Below are 20,446 nucleotides of genomic sequence, written 5' to 3' on the forward strand. Positions count from 1 at the left end.
AAAAAAATAGTTCTCCAGGACATGTGGTAAACTATCATTTAACACTCTCCCTAAATGTGTGATATAGATGTATGGTTAATAACAATCACATTTTATTCTCAATAATGTATGAACTAGGGTCTGAAAGTAACATAGTCATTTGTAAAAAGAGCATATGTTCTTGTAATATGTGGGAAGGAATATCCTCTGAAAACTGTTTTTTCACTTTATTAGATATAAAACAGTGAGAAAACCCCTAAAATCTGCCAGTTGTTGATGAGCACAGAAAAATTTATAGACTCTTGCACAAACTTAATATTCTGTAAGTTTCCAAAGGGATATTATTTTACTATTTGTTTATTTTTCTAAAGCTCCAGTTCCTGGACAGTTTATTCCAGTAAGACATTTTGTAAATAATTTCTACTGATAAACATCTCACAGAAAAAAATCAGATTTTTAGTTACATATGTGCAGTGGATTTCAAACCCTTATTTTGGATCTGGTACCCTTATCAAGATACTATGTAAGATACTGGAAAAATTATAATCGGGTAGATGGGATTTCTGCCTCAGTGAGCTTACATTCAATATGTGTGACTCAAATAATGGAATTCTTTTACTGTTCTGCTTAGAAGTGTGTTTTTCTGTAATAAATACTAATCTAGATCTTCCTAATGTCCAGAATTATTTCTCACAAAAACTTTATAAACAATGAGAAATTATTACAGCACAGATGTGTACTCACTGCATTTACAGATAACTAAAGAAGGTCTAAAGCAACTTGCCTTATAAAACAAAAGTTCTGATTTCCTTGCAATGGTCTTCAACCAATAAATATCATCATATTTACTCCATAGCATGTAAGTAGGTTGTAACGACCTAGGATGGTTAGGGATCCACCGAGGGTCCCTATTAACAAAGTGGTAAGCCAGCAGCAGCATTTACCCCTCTGGCATAAAAGCCCAACTGCATTTGAAGTAGAATCTCCATCCCTGAAGATACCCAAAAGCCATCTGGACACTGTCCTGGGCAACCGACTCTAGGTGGCCGTGCTTGAGCAGGGGAGATTTGGACCAGATGAGCTCCAGAGGTCCCTTCCAACCTCAACCATTCCGTGATTCTGTGAAAATGGGAGCTGTATGCTCATACTGTTCAAGTCGACTGAAACATGCAACTACACATGCTATTATTACTAGAAAATTAATATATCATGCTATGTGGTACTTGAAAAATAAGCAGCCAGGCCATGCTCTTCCCATTCACTAGCTGTGACAAGCCAGCCTGTCCCAACTACCTATCTCTGGTCTAACCTAGGATCCAGCACACACTTGGCAATATGTTTACCTTCAGATACATAATAGTCCAGCACAATCAACCAGCACTTTTATATGCTTGAAGGCAAACATGCCCATTCATTTACATTAGATAAATGCCTCTACGTATGGTTGTCTTCAGTAGAGCAACATGGTGCTTAGGATTTATGATTTAGTAGGGTTTATTACTCCTGTGAGTAGTATCTGTATTTTGACTCAGAACCTGTCATGTCAAAATAACAAAACCAGTGAGAAGAAATCAAATACCTACTCTGAGTCATTTGAAAGTCAGCACACAATCTCTCAACAGTAGATTTGTGGAAATGATTAATAATTTACTTGCCATTCATAATTTAGTTGACAATTTTTGCTTTTTTTACTTACTAATGAAATGCCTATGAGTGGATCACAATTTTCTCGTATTTATAATTAATTGCAACTATTTGCTGAATAATTTCTATGAACAGTTCCTCTTTTGTAGCTCACTCCCATTGTGAATGTTTATTATTCAAAATCTAGTCTGTGAAACTAATTACCTAAGCTATATATTAGATTTTGATCAGTGTTTCCCTGGGGAAATGCCTTCTCCCCTCAGGTCCCAGCTGAGCCAGCCTCCCTCACACAGGAAGGGCCCCTTCCTATCTGAGGTGCTCACATTTTGCTGTCACCTTACCCCATGGCCCCTCTCTGGGGAAGCAAAAGAACATGAACATCCCATTCTTCTCCTCATAGTGAAAACAAGGAACATTGTAGCATCAAAAGTAGATGCCTTTTCATTTGCACATTTCTTGTACCCAGTTTTTCCAAGTATTCCAAGCATTGCTTAAAGCAATATAGCAATCATCTAAGTGCTCCATCATTGCAGGGCGACGATAAAACTGCTAGGGTTTTACTGGGAAGGAGAAGAATAAAAGGGAAATAAAACAAACTGAAAGGGCACACACCACATACCTCTCCTATAGCCCCAGAAATTTCACATAACTGACCTCCAAGTGCTTGTAGCAATTCCCCTCACATGCCAAGAACTTAAAGCCTTTTTGGTTTTTTTTCTGGTTTTATTTGATTTCAGGTTTTTGAGACTTGGCATACGTTTGCTCATGTTTTCAGATTTCTTTCAGTAACCATTAGGACACAGGAATTTGTTGAGACTCTGACTTAGCAGCTGGGACTTTAAGGAATACATCAACTATTGTGAGATATGTCATAAATCTGAGAGACCTGGTATTGTTGAAAGGCATTAGTGCTGCAGAGCGCCTTTACAAATTTGAGAAAGGTAAGATGTTTGCCAGCTTCACACAGCTACCCAGCAACACACAGCAAACTACTGATCAACACAGTAGCAGTAAGAATTAGAACAGAAATAATTTTTAAGTGACATACCAACTCACAAAGGCCTTTCTGCAGAGGAGTGAATTTTACACTGACTCACCCATCAGTGGTTATTTATTTCATCTGAACTCAGAGGCACTAATACTAGCAACAACTTGATTCAACATTCAATGATTGCTAAAATTCATAGTTCCACTGGATTCTAATGAAATAATTTAGAATTTGATTCTTTAGGAAACAACTCTAGAAAATGGTACAATGGCAAAACAATCTTTAGCGGAAGACAACTCAGCCGTATCTTTCTTTCAGAGAAAGATTTCACTTTTTTCTCAGGGAATTGCTACTTACACTCTCTTACCAGTGTGCTTTGGTCTTTGTGCTGGTGCAGCTTTTGTTTACAAAATGGGAACGGTGCAATGGGAAGAGTGCTTTAGAATGAAATAGCATTTGGAGCACATGACTAATTCAGAATAGTAGAAAAATACAGTAATTAGGATGTATTTTAATCAGAAAAATATTGGGAGGGAAGAGTTGGATTTTTTTTTCTTCTCTTGTCAAAAACTCTTTTGAAAGCTTTTTGTATTCATTTTACAAATTTTACATATTTTCTAGCTATTATCTCTCCAATATATTGCCCCAAATAATATGGGTAATTATTCTAGTATCATCACTCCTAACAAGTCTCCTAAAGGTTAATGCTTTTTTACAGCTGGAAATCTATTCACTGGTTAAATTTCCAATTATCTCTTCAGAGGTATATTGTGTGTAGACAATTGCAGGTCTTTCTCATTCCAGGTTAGGAGGTAAGATTTTCCCTTTTATTACACAGTGTCTTGGTGTGGATGAATGTACAAACAATACCACATACAGCACTCCCATAGGGAAATGTAATACATTCCATGTCATGGGGCCAGCCACAGTTAAAAAACTATATGCTGTCACCTACATTATAAACTATTCCAAGCATTACTTGCTGCATTTTCTGAAAATGTAAAATTTTTGCTGCTGCATCAAGCTTGCTTGTCTAACATGGGTGTTTTAACCTCAGCTTAAATGTTAGCTCCCAAGTCATAGCAAGGTACCACAGCTAGAACTGACTACAGCAAATTAGCTCTAGATTCCACCGTCATCAGTTTTAGTGTTCATACCACTTTTTAAGACATTGTGAATGCTAATTAATCCTGTAACAAATTTCTGAGCTGCTTTGAAGAGGCACATCACTGCTTCATTATTTAAGCAAGCAAAAGGTTTAGTGAGTTCCTATGTAAGGTTAAGAAATTTTTTCTTAAAGTAGTCTAATGTGGTTACCCTTTAAACTAAAAGAAAAAAAAAAACAAAACAGACTTCTAGGACAAATATAGTTGCTTGTTCATGAGATGTCAGAATTTCTATCTCCTTCCCAAATAAATTATATACTATGTGTACCTGATGGCCTACTAGCTTAGATTTCTTCAGGTCCATTTGCTGGCCACTGCATGTCAACAGGCAGTGGAGACTAAATACATACTCTGAGATTCTTCCATTTGTTCCTATTTACAATTCCCTTTAGAAATATAGGAGTTAGCTGTGAATACTGACACTACTATCTTTGAAATAAATTCTAGAGTTCCAGTGAATTGAACCTCCTTGAGGTGCATTTTTCTCTGTGTTGCAAGGGTAGGTTCATCAGGACAATCTAAATCTGTCAGTAGTCCTTCAAAAACCTTTTAGCAAGCCTGCAATAGCACTGCCATAGAGATGTAGGTAAGTGACACTGATTATAGAAAGAGAATTCTACTGAGCTTACTTGTAATTGCTGGCAAAGAATACCCACAGAATGCGTATGCATGCTTCACTGGAAGAAAGAAGAATTATATTTTATTTATCAAGAATCTCAAAGACAATTTGAGATTTTAATCTTACATGACAGTTATTTTTCCTTGGGTTATCAAAATGCAGAATAATTTTGCAACCAGTTATACGTTTTCAATTTTGCAGTCTTCTCTTCTCAGCATTAAAGCAAGCTCCCATGAACTTAACAAAATTTAATAATATCTAACCAGCTGACAGTGCTGCAGGTCTATAACTGTGTGTCACCTTGCAACACTACATTTCATAAATGATTTCTTTTTCCTTTCGGCTATCTACTGAATAATTCCAAACATTGGTGATGAAGGATTACATATACACAAATATTTCTTATTAAAATATCATACAGAAAATAAAATTTCTTATTCAGATGTAGACAACATTTGCTGAAAGACATTTAATATTAATTTAGAACTTTCTTATTGACAGCTGCTCAGCAGGACAAAATCTCTTCATTTGATTAGAGTCTTGAGGCAGTCTCATGAAGATTGTTACTGAGAAAGAGTAATTAGAGTTCTCCCTCTTTTTGACCTTCAGTTATGGGTATATCTAAGTGTGCAAGGAGGCTCCCTTTTTTTTTTAAACATACATATATATAAAAACATGCTTATATTCATATAAAAGCTGACTAACGATGAATACAAAACAAAAAGGCAAAATTTTATAAAACTGAGAAGTTCCATAAAATTGAAAAATAGCAGAAACTTTGAATCATTGACTGAAAGACAATGTTAGTAAAATAGTTACTTGAGGGTGCAGTTTGGTATGATATTCTGATTTATTTTCTATACCACTGTCTCCATTTAGCTGTAATAAACCACAGATTGTAATTCTGTCATTTAAAGAATAAGGAAAAACTGCTCCTTCTGCCTAATACTTGAGGTTTCTCCAATCATTGCTTCCTACTGATATTCAATGTTTAGAACATCCTTTGTATTTATTTAAAGTACTCCCTTCCCCCAGTGACCTACAGGTGAATGAATCCGGCCCAGAAGATGGCAACAGCCGTATGAGGTACAAATGAACAAAACAAATTAGCTGCTCAGATTCCTGACAAGAATTGGCTTGTTTTTTCTAAAAAAAAAAAGAGGTAACTTTGAAGTCTTTCCATCCATCCACTGTGCCCACCTATTAATAACGAAATGTCAGGTTTTAAGGAGATACGGCTCAATTTACCCGCAGAGTACTGAACAATCTGTTTATGACCATGGTCATGCCTCCCTATGGTATTGTGGTTCATAACAAAGTAAGTGTAGGATGCAGCCTTATTCCTGACTTGTGGGACTCTTGCAAAGGTGAATTAGATGTACATTATGGAGATTTCCAAAAAACAAAACAGACACAAAACTAATTTTCTCACTTTTATCTCCTGGATCAGATTTCTCTTCAGTTGGATCACAGCTGACCACAAATCCATATGGTCCTAATGACAGTGCATAAAAAATTACTTCTGTTCTTTACACTCATTCTCCTGAAGCTTAGATTAGGTTAATGCAATATCTTGCGTATATGGCTTTATGCCCCTAAATGTACATGTCCTTAATCTAATACACTGTTCAGCTGGAAAAAAAATCCCAGCATACTGGCCTGTGAATTTATTCAGTGTTCTCCATCCTCTCCCATTCTATACAAAAACCTGAGAAAGATAGCTCAGTTTTGCTGCCATAAATACAGAATTCATCTAAGTGGATTTGCATCAGACAAAATGTTAATCATTACCTGAACTGACAGCATTTATAACTAACTACACAGGCTGACAGGATTTAGGAGTCATACTGCAATACTTAACTCATAATTCCACAATCAATGGACTTCAGTGAAAAAGCTGCCTTAAGAAGTTCCTGACTTTCCTTTCTAGCGCCATAACTGCTTGTGAAATTCTGCTATAAACCATGCCATGAACTGATCTGTCTTAAAAATAACTCTCCAGAAAATACTATTTTCCCAAGTTAGTATGCCCGTGCCATAATGATGTACAGTTCAACCTATACATTTGAGAGTGCTGTCTTTCACCATGTGAGAGCAGGACCACATGGTGGGGGGGGATGTTGTTGGTGTTAAACCAGCCTCAGCACCAACGCCACCCTGTCCTGACATTTAACCCCCAGGGCAGGCTTGTACACTTTACCACCTTGTAAGAGAAGCTCTTGGCTCTACATTTCCAAAGTTTCAAAAGTGGGCTTATCTTTTTTTTTTTTTTTTTTTTTTTTTTTTTCAAAACAGAGGTATTCACAGTCTCCACCTACTCCTCAGTAATCTCTGTAGGTAGTTAGCTCTGAAAACCACTTCTAATATAATTACATTAAAGAAGATGCCTATTTGAAAATCTGACCTTAAAAGAATAGCACAAAAAAAAAGTCAATTTACTCAGGAATTACCAGCTTCTACTATCAAACCACGTTTTCAGTAAAGATGTGTTGAAAATATCACCAGAGAAGAATTCTAAAATGTGTCATTAGGTCAATCCAGTGTATCTCACTGGGGACCTGAAATACTGATATAATTTTAAAATAAACAATAGCATGGGCTCCATCATGTAGGTCCCAAGCACGTGCATTTTGCAAGCGGCAGGAGTAAAAATGCCAATGGGAGTTTTAAGCTAAGCTCAACAAAGATTGTGAGAGAGATTTAGATATTACTTAAATAAGACAACTTCTTTTATGGGCGTAATAGGGAAAATGAAACATAATTTAACATATGTCATGCTAACTCCTACTTATCTGTGAAATACGAAGCATCAGCATTTTTTAAACTTAAAATAAAATCTTGCTACTGCAGTGCACAGGCAAGATGACGTTCAGAGGATGAAAGCCAGCTGGGTAGATAATGACCTTGAAGTTTGTAAACCCACTTTCCTTTGTTACAGAAATTGAAAGGAGGTCCAGGTCTTATGCTACAGAAAAGAGAGCGGAGAACTGAATTTTCTTCTTAGTTCTGCCACTGATTCCTGCATGATCCCAGGCAAATTGCTTCAGTCATAACTTTCACAGGCAGCTGCTGTGTGTTCTGAGCAATTAGTCTGACACAGGAAGGATTGGGTTTGCAGAAGTTTTAAGAATTCATAGCTACAAGTGAAGTGAATTGACTTGCCAGTTTTAAAAACTCCAGCTCTGGACAAATATTAAAAGCTAAGTACTTTGAGAAATAAGGTAAGTCATTTTGTATAAGACACCCAAGTTGGTCTATGCTTTGAGGATATGTTACTGTGCCATAGTACCATGTTGTAAAGCAGAGATAATGATAACCACTCATTTCACAAGAGTATTATAAAACAGAGACACTAAAGTTTGTGAACTCTGAGATACTGTAGCTTCAATGGAGCCCGTCACTCTCATGAGGAAATCAATAGTGTCATATCCAGAGAAAGATTTGAATGTTGCAGCAGGCAAGGGGGCCACAAACTGAATGAAGCACATTTTAAAATGACATATTGGAAAACTGCCCATTAAATGAGTACTATCAATCTTGTGACCTGAATGAGGCAGGCAGGGAATGAGTTGAGGAAGAACAGTGTGCTCTCACATAATTACAGGCTGTATCATAATGCAAACCCACATTTCAGTCCAAATACTTTGAAAGTTTGGCTAAACTCCTAGCAACTGAAGGCAAACTGTTACAATGAGAAGTTCTAGGAAGCTTAAACATAGTCTTGTTTCCTCCTGTGTCACATCTAACATGCACTTATTAGCAAAGTGCTCATGAAACTAATGAAACATTTGGCAAACTAACACAAGAACAATTGGAATAACATTCCAATGCTGGAAGATAAAATCTTTCAAAAGGCTTTGGTTTATGTTGCAAGAACTTAAAGATAGAAATTCTCTTTGAAAGGAGTTTCTTAGCTATTTTTATGCAAGACAAGAATTAGGAATGAGACAAAATCTTATTTGGATAGGATCTGCTCATGAATTGAGTCTGTTAATAATCACTCAGATTATGATCTCAGAGTCGGTGCCATTTAATTAGTATTTAAGTACATGTACTGTAGCTACATTTAATTACAATCCCAGATTCCCATCTATTATCTGACAGATGATTGCTACTATTTGGCATTCAAACAGCTTCCAAAGAATAGGAAGTGAAAAACCTAATATGAATAACAATCAGCAATACAGCACGGTGTCACACAAAACAAGCCTACAATAAATGCTAGATCACACACACAATTAGCCACCAAATAATTATCAAAATATTAAAGCAAAAGAAGGACCTAAACTAAGGTTTTATCTTCTTTTTCCAGTGGTGTTCTATGTTTTCGCTCTGTTTAGATTCTGATCTTACATTTCAGTCCTACAGGTTACAAGCTTGTGTGTTGATGCCTACAAGACCCTAATATCACAGCTAAATCTAAAGAATCAGAATCTTCAGACATGTATTTCTAAGGATAAACCTGAGCACTGCATCCATACTGATGCTGTACATTATACACTGCTATACACTATTCTGTATGTGTCAGGCTTTGTGACAATCTCGTGTTATTGCCTCCATTTATAAAATTGAAGAATGCCATGGATTCAGCTGATATCAAAGACAGGAACAGTGATGGTTGCAATTAAAAAGTAATACTGCAGTTGAGTTATTCTTACCTCCAACTTAACATACATATATTTTTCCAAATCTCAACGATGTCTCCCCAGTTCCTCCAAACACTGTTTGTTTTGTCCACACAGGGGCCAGTAAAAAAAAAAAAAAAAAAAAGAATAATGTATTGTAAAGCCTGCTAAATTTCTTCTCATTTAAAATAGTGCTTTAAGCTAAGTTTCCTAAATATCTTTAAGATATAGTTTGTTAAGTGAAATAATAACTTGGAGCACACTGTAGTAAAGATAATTAAAAAGAAAGGCCAACATTCGCAGAGATATGCTGATATAATAGGCAATGCTCCTGCACACCATAGGAATATCAGAAATATCTTCATGAGCGACATCCTTAGTTATCCCACCGCCCCAAGAGACTCTCCCCATCTGTGCCAGCACGGTGCTCAGTATCTATATTAAAATGTACCAGCTAGCTGCTACCAAACAGAACGTAAAGACATTGAGTTGTTCTTTTCATTCTCTTAGCAGGGAAAGTAATCTTGGTCTCTCTCCTCTATTCATGCTGACAATTCTTGCAGTATGTGAGATCTTCAGGAAATCTATCATTCTTTCAAATGTGGCTGACTTTACCAGCCAAAATTTACAGTTAAATATTTTTTAAGCATGGAATTAAAAAGAGATAGACAACGTGATTGCACAAGACTCATTTCTTTGAAAGGGCAGATTCAAACTGAAGGTTGAATTCTGCTGTTGTGCATAATCATTAAGAAGGAATTTGAGGAAAAACTATGGGATCAGTTCTGTAAGCAACAAAAGCAATTGTGGTAGAGTGGGACAGAGGTACAGGTTGCCAAATGGGAAGGAACAGTTTGGTAGGGAAGGATGTTATATTTTCAAACTTATTAAAATGTTTCATAAACTATCTTAATGCACAGAAATAAACACATTGGCAAGGGTCCTTCTGTTGACCGGCACTCCCTACTTTTAAAAGCACCAGCTGCTAAACCTGGTGTAGTTTCAAAAGCAAGTGTAAAAAGGTAAGTGACAAATGCACATGAGTACGAAAGCTGTATACTGTTTCATGAGTATGAAAGCTGTATACTGTTAATTATATATTCCAGACAGATTTCAGCTTTTTAGTGGGACTAAGGTTACTGCTGCATATATGGACGCATGCGAAAAGGATTTATAGAGGCAGAAGGTGAGAAGATTTAAAAAAGGTGACAATTAGTTCAGCTCATGGACTTAAGTAGCCAAAAGCTAACTTCTTCACATGCAACACTAGTGCCAAAATCACAGCAGAGCTCAGCAATACAAAAATCTTTACTTAGCCTATGTACACAAAGGTCTTTTATTTTCATCTGTCTAAATGACTCCTTTTGCTGACAGGATTACACTCTTGTGCATTAGAATTGAATACAAGATTAGACTGAGCTGTTCTTTACTTGGGAGATTTTGCTATTCAGGGCTTCTGACCCAGAATTTTGCATTTTAATTTAGTTATCTATTGACTGTTTTGCTATTTTGCAAGCAGAAAACCAGTGAGTGCTGCAGTTCATTTAAAAGCCCTGTGTTATTTCATTGGTTCTTTGAACAGATCTTAACTACAACATACATCAGTGGTATTGCTGTAAGATAAAATTCCATAGGATTTTGCCTAACATTCTGGAAAAGGAAATAAAAAAGGATGAACACACAAGAAATTATCTAGTGCCACTGAAGATCTGATTGTTACTGCTTAAGGGCATGCTGATTTACCTTGCTGTTGGGGATTTGTTTGCTGGGTTTTTCTCCATCCTCTTGCATGACATCATCTATTTTTAATGTTGATACATTTACATTTTAAAACAACCCAGAGATCCAGCTTTATTTGTATATCTTGCTCGCTGTAAATAAAATTCAAGCTGAAATGCATCAGCTATTTCTGCTGAGACCGAAGGTATCTATTCCTTTCTCTGACTTTCCTGTAACTCTTTACTTGGATTTATAAATCCTGTACCTTGTTTGGTGTAACAGACTGTATTGTCACCATAATTAGTGATTCTGTTAAAAATCTCTAATATTTTAAGAGGTATTTTTGTTAGATTTTCAGGTCCTTCAATCAAAAGTGTTTACAAAGAAGTCTTAATCTCTTTTGGTTGTAAATTAAAACTGCACTTTTAAGTGTTACAGGGCTTAAAGATTTTTTTTTAAAGCCCCAAAGACCTAAAATGATAAAAAATTGCATGAATAAACAACATTAACAGGGAGCATCAGAGACTGACAGACCACTTAACAACAGTCTTAAACCTAGCCTCATACTGACATTGTCATCAAAGTCTCTACTTAACTTTTCATTTTGTTTAATAGATGAAAGATCTAGTTAAGATGATCCTAAATCAAAAACTAGAGAAATTGTGGAATGCAAGATCTTGAGAAATAGAAGTATTGTCAGTAAGGAAGCTAAGTGTGCAAAACCCAGAGGGGAATTGTACTGCAAGTGGGAGATCTAGGAGTAAGAGCGGGAATCAGGGGCAAAAGAGCAGGGCTAATGAGCAAATCACAAGACAAGGATAAGGTACAATAATATGCAGTATGAGTAAAAATAAAAGCAGCCTGCTGAGCATCCTAGAGCAATTTGTGCGATTCCCTCCCATGCCAGATGGGTAGGCAGCTATTGGTCAGGCTAAGAGACCAGTCTTCAAACCTGGTAGACCACTTAGAGCCAGGTGGCTGGCTGTAGTTGAGTCTTGAAAAAACATGACAATAATGTCTAGCTGAATGTTATGAACATACGACAGTTTCCATGCACAAGTATAACATGAACACTTAAAATATGTCAGATACTGTTGCAGACACTATGTAATAAGTGGCTTGATTAGATCATTCAGAGCTTTGAGTTGCCAATGATCTCAGCCCATTGTTGTTTTCTGGTTTTTAGCTTTGCCTCAATTTCAGAGATAGATTTTAATGAGATCCACACCTTTCTCCTTATATGTACACATATTGCTTGAAATAAGCAGTCAATTTATATGTGGGCAAGCAAATGTACATGGCTGTAGACAGTTTACTTTATATCCCACAGCAGAAAAAGTGTCTGCAATACCTGTATGAACCCATCAGCAGAGTGAAGACAGCAGTGGTGTATTACGCTTCATCTGTGGTTGAAAACACTGCCAATTGCCAGAAACAGGGAAGAGGGACGTGGCAAATACTGATAGAATCATAGAATCATAGAATGGTTTGGGCTGGAAGGAACCTTCAAAGGTCATCTAGTCCAACCCCCCTGCAAGGAGCAGGGACATCCCCAACTAGATCAGGTTGCTCAGAGCCTCATCCAGCCTGGCCTTGAACGTTTCCAGGGATGGGGCTTCCACCACCTTTCTGGGCAACCTGTTCCAGTGTTCTATAACTCGCATTGTAAAAATTTTTTTCCTAATTTCCAATCTAAATCTACCCCCCACTATTTTAAAACCATTACTCCTTCTCCTATTGCAACCGGCCCTACTAAACAGCCTCTCCCCAAAGGCAATAGATGTAAAGAGACAGAAGTTTAATAGCAAGTATACCAGAAAAAAGGGTATGAAATACATTTGATACAGGTGAAAGATGTCAGCTTATTGCTTTTTATTTATAGACCTGCACAGATGCGTATAGTGCTTTGTCATACAAAAATGAAATCGACACTCAAAGAGAAGAGATGTGAAATCAGAATTGGTATGAAGAGAATATGAGAATGAACTAAATTATTAGGGACTTGGAACCACTTTATCGTCTGGTCATCACAATAAATATGCAATGAATTATTCTGAAGAAATATTAAGTATCTTGCTAATGAGGCCTAGGGTGTCATTGTACAATGTAGGGCGCTCAGACAGAAATCAGTAATAAGCAGATAAGCCTTTGGTAAAAACAAGGTGTAGGACTACAAAATACATAATAGCAAAAGCCACACCATGCACAGATATATCCAAAGAAGATGTCTGATATCTTAAGCAGAAATTATTTCCTGAATGGAAGTCCTCTCAAAGACCAACCTTTTCTACAAACTACAGAAAAGATATAACACAAACAGAACTGCTTGTAAAGTCCCGAAGAAGCACCAGTTAATTTCTGCTCCCAAAATACACTATATGTCCAAAAACATCGTCTCAAAATACATCTTTCATGTTTGTACACACTTAGTTGTTCTGGGTGATGCAGGACTTCATTTACTTTATAAATACTTGAATTCTAGAAGGGAAGTGAATGGGGGAAGGACTCAAAGACTCAAAAGCAATTAAAGGGACCAGTTGAGAGCTAGATCAAGAATAATGCTCAACTAGCACCAGTTTCTCACGTTCTGACCCAAAAATGAAAGTGCATTGTAATAGTTATGATTACACACCAGCAAGTACCATTTAAGGTGCCACCATCTATGATCTTTTTCGAGAAAGGAAGTAAGTTCTGTGACTGTCACAGTAACAGAATTAATCTCATTACTTGTCTGTAAAGTTAATTATAGCATCATTACTTGTTTGCTTTGTTTTTCTGTAAAATCAGCACAAGGCTTGTGTGAGGATAATGGATACATGTATTGTACTGTACGTATCAGTTTACATTCATATAGGATAAGTCACTGTAGCAATGCTTTGAAGTTAATGAAACTTCTTAGTTCATTTCAGATAAAAAAACCCCTGTGTTTCTACCTTTAATATGAAATGAACAAACTGTTACTTGTATAAACAACATCTGAATTTCATTTCTGGTACTGCAGAAACAGTAACAGTGATTTCTTTTTGTACATTTGAGATGTATGAAGATAGGCAGCAAACATTAACTCATCAAAAACTCCCCAAACTATTTTTAATTACTCTTCTAAATTTTTTAAAATGAAGAGTTAAAAACTTTCTTTAGGTAACACGTAGCAGAGCTTATTTTTATTTCCAGCACTATGAAATAGTAATGGTTTATTACGTATTACTTGATAGAAGGATGAATGTTTTTTACATCTCTAAATTATTTTCAATTTCAAAAGTCTGATTCAGTTTCATAAAGCAGCAAAATAATGTTTTAGATTGAATGCATGACAGAATAAGAACTTGCTGGACAACAGACAACTCGAGAGTATTTCTAATGGGAACTGTTTCAGCTGAGAGAAAGAATAAAATGCATTTTGCTAAAGGACAAGGAGTTATTTTTACCAGTTTTTCTTCTTATGTTTAAGTGCTTTATTTTTTTCTTTTAACAAAAGTGCTATGGCAGAGTATTCATGTTTTCATTGAAAACAGAGCAAGCAGCAAGCTAAATTATATACTTTGTACAAATCTCATGCAATAATGATGAAATAAGTGTAAAATGACTGTAACCAAAGCAGACGCTTTATGAAGTAAAGTCTCCTCTAAATTCAGTATGTGTAAGCAATATAGAGAAAATGGAAATGCATTTTTAAAAGATTGAATTGTAGACAAGATTGGCCAAAAGTTTTAATGAGACTGTAAAATATTATGATAAGCCTCAGTTTAAAATATACTCAGCCTTTGTCACTGCAGTATAAAACAGATAAAAACTTAGCAAGACATCAGGGAACATAACTAGAAGTCAAGCTGGCATGGAATTACGGTGCTGAGTGAACACAAGGAGGCAGTTCTGAGCCCCCAGCCTGTGATGAGAAGTTCTGCTGACTTCAGCACTGAGAAAAAAAAATTTAAAAAAATGTGGCCTGCAGGACCGGACCTTGGTCATTATTTAATCTAAACACAGTAGAGCTTCAGTTTAGTAAGGGTGGCATGAACATTGCAATGAACAGCTATTTAACAATGAGGTCAGAAGTCTGCTGCTGCTACTAAGGACATAACCGCTTAATCTCAGGCAGCGTACAGGTGCCCTACTTACAATATATAGCAGTTACTACAAAAGAAATTGATATTTATAGTCAAATTAATAATCCTTACATTGCCATATAGAGATAGACACAATACTTTATTAGATTAGTTTAGATTAGCTTCAGGTATTTTTTTTTCCTAACTCTGAGGCTATATTTTAATAGAGGCATTTCACAAAAGGTTTAAGGTTTAGAACTGGGTAAATTCCGTTCAGCTTTACAAGGATAAAATTTGCATAATAAGACTGCAATGCAAGATCTTCTAGGAATAAACTTTCTTCTGAAATTTCTGACATTTCCAAATGGAAATACTATCAGAACACTTGACATTAAATTCTATGTTTACAGAAACAGCTATAGAAAATAAGAACAACAAAACATTTCATTCTAAAAAATGAAAGTTTTGAGCACAGGCAGTGCTTTCTAGTTCTACATCAGCAGTTCATCAGTCTTTAGCTTAAAGTACAGCAAGTATAGTGGTCGTAACTGTTTTCTGTTTGCTTGAAAATATCAGTAGTGAAGTTTACTGAACTATTCCAGCTTGACTAATTGCATGGCAAAAGTCAAGCATTGGAATGCCTGTTTCCCATGCAATGATATATATCCTACACCTTTCCTTTGGATGGAGCCAAGGGAATAAGGTAGCACAGATGCCTGTGAAAGACAGTTGGCATGAAACAAGTTGTACATCAGACATCATCCTCTGCAGTGATCAATTCTTCAGTGAGCTGGATGTCTGGGGGAAAAAAGAGGGCTGAGGAAAATGAGTGTGTCTTAAACATGATCTTCATCGCTCTAATGAGTTATTTAGTTACACATCTCTATCCTGTTACTAAGTAGGAGGATATGTCATGATAGCCATTCTGCAGAACATTTGTTACCACAAAATCAGGTTCCTTACATGAGCTTGTCTGCTTAACATGTTCTTATTTGTGCATGGACCCAGTATTTTGTATTTGTACTTGTCTAAGGAAGTTTCATACATACAAATTTTTAAAGTATCCAAGAAAAAACAACATAATCTATTATACTGCTAAAATGGTCGTTAAGAGTCAGAAGAAAGTATTATCAGAAATTCAGAACTGGATATTTTTTAAATTATCTCATTCATGAGTGGTCCTATACTAACCATATATAGACAATAAGGTGCTTCGATTCCTATTTCTATTACCCAAAATCATTAATACTCAATTGTTAAACATTCTAAAAAATGTGTCTGGACTTCCCATCCTATTTCTTCTTCAGTGTTCTAGAAATCATTTTGGATGCTGCCCCCACTTTTCCGTCTCCCCCTAAAAAGATTGACGTTGTATGCTTTACTGAAAGTTTCCTGATTAATCACAGCAATCTTTCATGTCATTATTTAGTGAGAAATTTTTTTAAAAGGCTTATTTACCAGTATGGAAAGCATCCAATTTCTTTATAGAAGATGAGATTCATGTTCACGTGTAAACATTTTACTGACTTCTATGTGTAGTTTGTTACACTTGCAATAACATAAACTATTTGCTAGAAGAACTAAAGCCACATACGTACTGTTTTAGGGGGTTATGGAAGAAAACGGCATCAATTCCTAGGGCAGTTAGTGAGCAGCAGCTCATACAGTGCTCAGATCTAGCAGGTATAGATTTGCCATGTTCTCACTGCATCAATAAATGGACCAAAGCTCTCTGCATCTCATATGGCAATTTAAAACATATAATTTTATTTATTTTACCACAATTTATCCTGAAAGCATCTAGCATAGGAAAGAAGCCTACAAGCGAGCAGGATATATGAGGTACGAGGGATCACGGAAACAGAGTTTGGAACAAAAGAAGTCAGACGGATTGATGGATAGGTGTTACCTTCAGGAAACCTTTCTCTTTATTGGTCCTAATCCTTTTACACTTGCACTCTCTCTGTTTTCTCGCTATGTGCTCCTCTGGGATTTTTTTTTTTTTTGCTATTTCCTCAAGTTTTATTTCTAATAATCACAGTTGTCTCTCCAATGTTTAAGTTCCTTCATATCTTCATTCACTCTTTTCTTCATCATATTCCTTACTATATTTTTCCTGTTTGTCTATGGTTTTTTTTCATTATATGCTCCTAATCACCTCCCTCTGCTTGTCCCTACTGATCTAAACTGGCTTTAGTCATGGCTCGAAAATGTTAAAACCTACCTCAAGCGTTTATACTTTCTTCTTCCCCTTCACAAAGGAGGGGCTGCAATTTCAATAAGAGCAATCAGTGTCAGGAGAAATAGTGCTTGCCAAAGGCCTTTTTATTTTTTTTTTTTAAAGATTTTGGAATAAGTAACTCAGAATACTAGGTGAGAATCCCCAAAGACACAAGCAAAAATGGCATTAACAACCACCAGTTACAATAAGCTTTAAGTTTCTTTTTTTCATCTACTATTTAACAGTGAAACAGTAAAGCAGTGCCCAAGGTTCTTACTAATCACTAATTCGAGCTTTGAAATCAAGCAAAGACATTCAGAACAGTTCAGTAGCAGCATTTTCACGCAAGGTCACACACGTGACATGAAAGGCAAGTGTTATTTCCAGACCATTCAGTTCATCTGTGGTAGAAAGAAGAATAATAACTTTTTCTTTTTGTACTACAATACCTGGTCTTCTGTAATTACTTTCTACCAGTAAAAGTATTAGGGCTTTCTGACTGCTGGCTAGCACGGTTCTGGTGGAGAGGATGGCTGAAACACACAGAGCACTCTCCTTGTAGCCAGTCACACCTGGATTGATGTACACAAAGCTGAGGTGGGGATTCTGGACTCCCAGCCCCCCGAGGCTGTTCCTGGTGTATTCTTTTACTAATTATACAGGTTATACTATTGTCTTCATAATCTACTCTCTCATTTGTAGTAATTTACATTGTTGAAGTGAAACCAGACTGAAGTAACTCATTTGAAAGCTTTTTCATTATCTGAAATAACGATACCTACAGCTTAAACTTAAGACTCTAATCTCATATACAGAAAGGAATCTGCTGTTTGCTTGATCTTATTAACTGAACTAATCCATTAGACCAATTCATACATATTGCATATACATGGAGAATAGAATACACTTGTTCCAACTTGCAGCTTACATGATGAAGCTCAACTCATTTGCAAAAGATTGGCTGGCTGACGAAAATACAGAAAGAAACAATTCCTTGGCAAGAGTAATTTCCTGTATGGGAATCTCACTGGATACTCAGCTCCTGACACATGCTCCAAAAGCAGTGAATATACTGGGCATTTATTCCCATTTGTACTTGTACAGAAGACTGTGACCTTTCTTTTGACAAGTATGCCCCACAGCTGTTTCACAGTCATCTTGTATTACTTTAATAAGCTAATATGTACAGACTCTCTCCAAGCAGAACAGTGGAACCAAAATTGCAGGGACGATAGCTCAAGGAAGCATTTAAACAAGCATATCATCTTTTGTAATGGGTAGAAACAAGACCAAGCACTTCAGTTTTGACCACTTCAGAGAGATTTCCTCTGCTGCAACTCAGACTAGCCGTAGCACATGGGTAACAGTCTTCAGCGCGTAGTAGCTGAGGACCGCCAGGAGATTTTTCACAGAGAGTCCTCTTCTCTGCAGTGCATACACGTTCTTCCTCTCTCCACATCAGGGCAAGAAGCCCCAAATTTAGTGATCATCAAGACCCTTGTACAAGATTGCTTTCTTTTCTAAAAGCATTCCTCTGGGGAATTAAAAGTGATCAAGCAGTTTGAGAAAGGGCAATCTCAGTCTGGGTTGAATACAAATGAAATATATAAGCGAAGCTGCACATCACTTAGACTTACTGCTGATAAGTATTGATGGCAGCATGGCCTTTTCCCTTTCCTTGGACCGTCTTCTCTTTGAGTCTAACTTAAATAGATCAAAATAATTATACTGCTCTTCCATACTAGTATCAAGATCCATACTAGTATCAAGATGTTCCTGACACTACACGCTGCCAGGTTTCAATGGGTTGAAGGATTATCTATCAGGGCAGACTTATTAGTGGCCACTACTTTTAATAAGGATTTAAGAGTCCTGACTTCATGTGTTGCAAGCTTGTTTGTTTTCAAAAGAATGGTAGAAGTAAATAGTAAATTCCAGTTAGATTTTAATTTCCAAAGCAATTCTATGCTTTCAAAATTATTAAGTTATAATTCCTTTCCATCTTTAAACTACAAAAATTGGAAAGAGCTTCTCACTGTTTTGGCTCTAGTTAAGATTTTAAACTGTCTCTTTCTGATAGATGGCTTAAGAAAGCTGTATCTCCTACCTGCTTAAAGGAACCATTATTTCATATCTATTTTATTCCAAACTCAGACTGGAAAAGGAGCGATTGGTGGGAGAGGGGAAGAAGCTCAGTGACTATGGAGGTACAGAACTTTGTAAACATCCCAGTGAAAAAAAAAGAAATAATGGCAATTATATTAATGTTTCTACAATTCAAAAAAATTTAATGAAAATAAAAGAGAACTAGTATATTTGCATCTGCATAAATAGAACTGTTCTGAAACCAGATTCTGATCGCTAATATTTTCTAATTGAAGGAAACGAAACAAAGATTTCTTTTCCACTTCAGTTATGAAGCCAAGCCAAATCATCTTTCTTCCTCTTTATCCCAACCACATCCTTTCTGAACTATTTGCCTGATTCATAGGTTACATCCCGATCCAACAGAGATTTGTTTAAAGGTGGGAGGACAAGATTATGAGTTTTGAACAGGACTTGTTTATGTCTGAAGACTGTAATCCAGACTTTAGCACTCATGATAGCCAGCACTGCAATGCTCACCTTGAATGAGATAATATAGGGAAGCTAATGTACAATCAGCTATCAAAGTTTAAAAATTCAGGTTTTACCACATTAAGCTCTAAATTGCATTTAATAGATTCAGGGATAAAGTCTAATCAAACTTCCTTTTGTATCAACACAAAACACCATATTTGATTGATGTTTTACTACAAAAGTAGTGAGCCTAACCCCTGAATTGAGTATTTTTTAATTAGAAAATTATTTTGAAAAAATTAAGAAAATTATGAATTTTTAATTCATACTATTCATAGGAAAATTTAAAAGGAACTGAGATAAAATCTGACACAAAGCCAATTCCAAGATATTTGAGTTACAGACTTTTTCATACTTTTGCCTTTGCTGCATCAAAATATATTCGCTTTTCATGCACTGCCTCTGTGCAAGAAAACTTTCTGATACAATCAACAAGAATGAGAGCAATTACATATTCTGACCTATATTTCCTAATTTCCCAGATATTTTCAATACAAGGGTGATTTCTATTTGTATTCTACAATTTTCAAAGTCCACTAATTGCAAGACATTCTAAAATAAATGTAAGTTGTTTGGATGGGAACCATCCAATTTCTAATGGGCAGGTGTTCGTACAAAAATTCAACAAGCTAGCAGTTACTGGTGGAGTGAGGGGTGTTAAGAAATTATTTGGCTCACAGCAGAACTTCCTATTTAACCACAGGGATGACCAAATTAATTCAAGTTCAATTATGTGACAGAGCAGCTGTACCATGCAGCAGATAAGGATGCTGGTATGAAGGCTGCTTGAAGCCTTCATGGTGCAGCAGCTGCTGAGCAC

The 20,446-nt window shown here is 36.2% G+C and overlaps 1 protein-coding gene across 2 annotated transcripts in view; it reads left to right on the plus strand.

Moving 5' to 3' along the window:
• Positions 1–20,446, plus strand: part of B3GALT1 (beta-1,3-galactosyltransferase 1) — a 207,367-nt gene that overhangs the window by 127,595 nt on the left and 59,326 nt on the right. The window lies entirely within an intron of this gene.

The sequence above is a fragment of the Chlamydotis macqueenii genome, chromosome 6 (assembly GCF_036417535.1).
Source record: "Chlamydotis macqueenii isolate bChlMac1 chromosome 6, bChlMac1.mat, whole genome shotgun sequence".
Classification (NCBI taxonomy): domain Eukaryota; kingdom Metazoa; phylum Chordata; class Aves; order Otidiformes; family Otididae; genus Chlamydotis; species Chlamydotis macqueenii.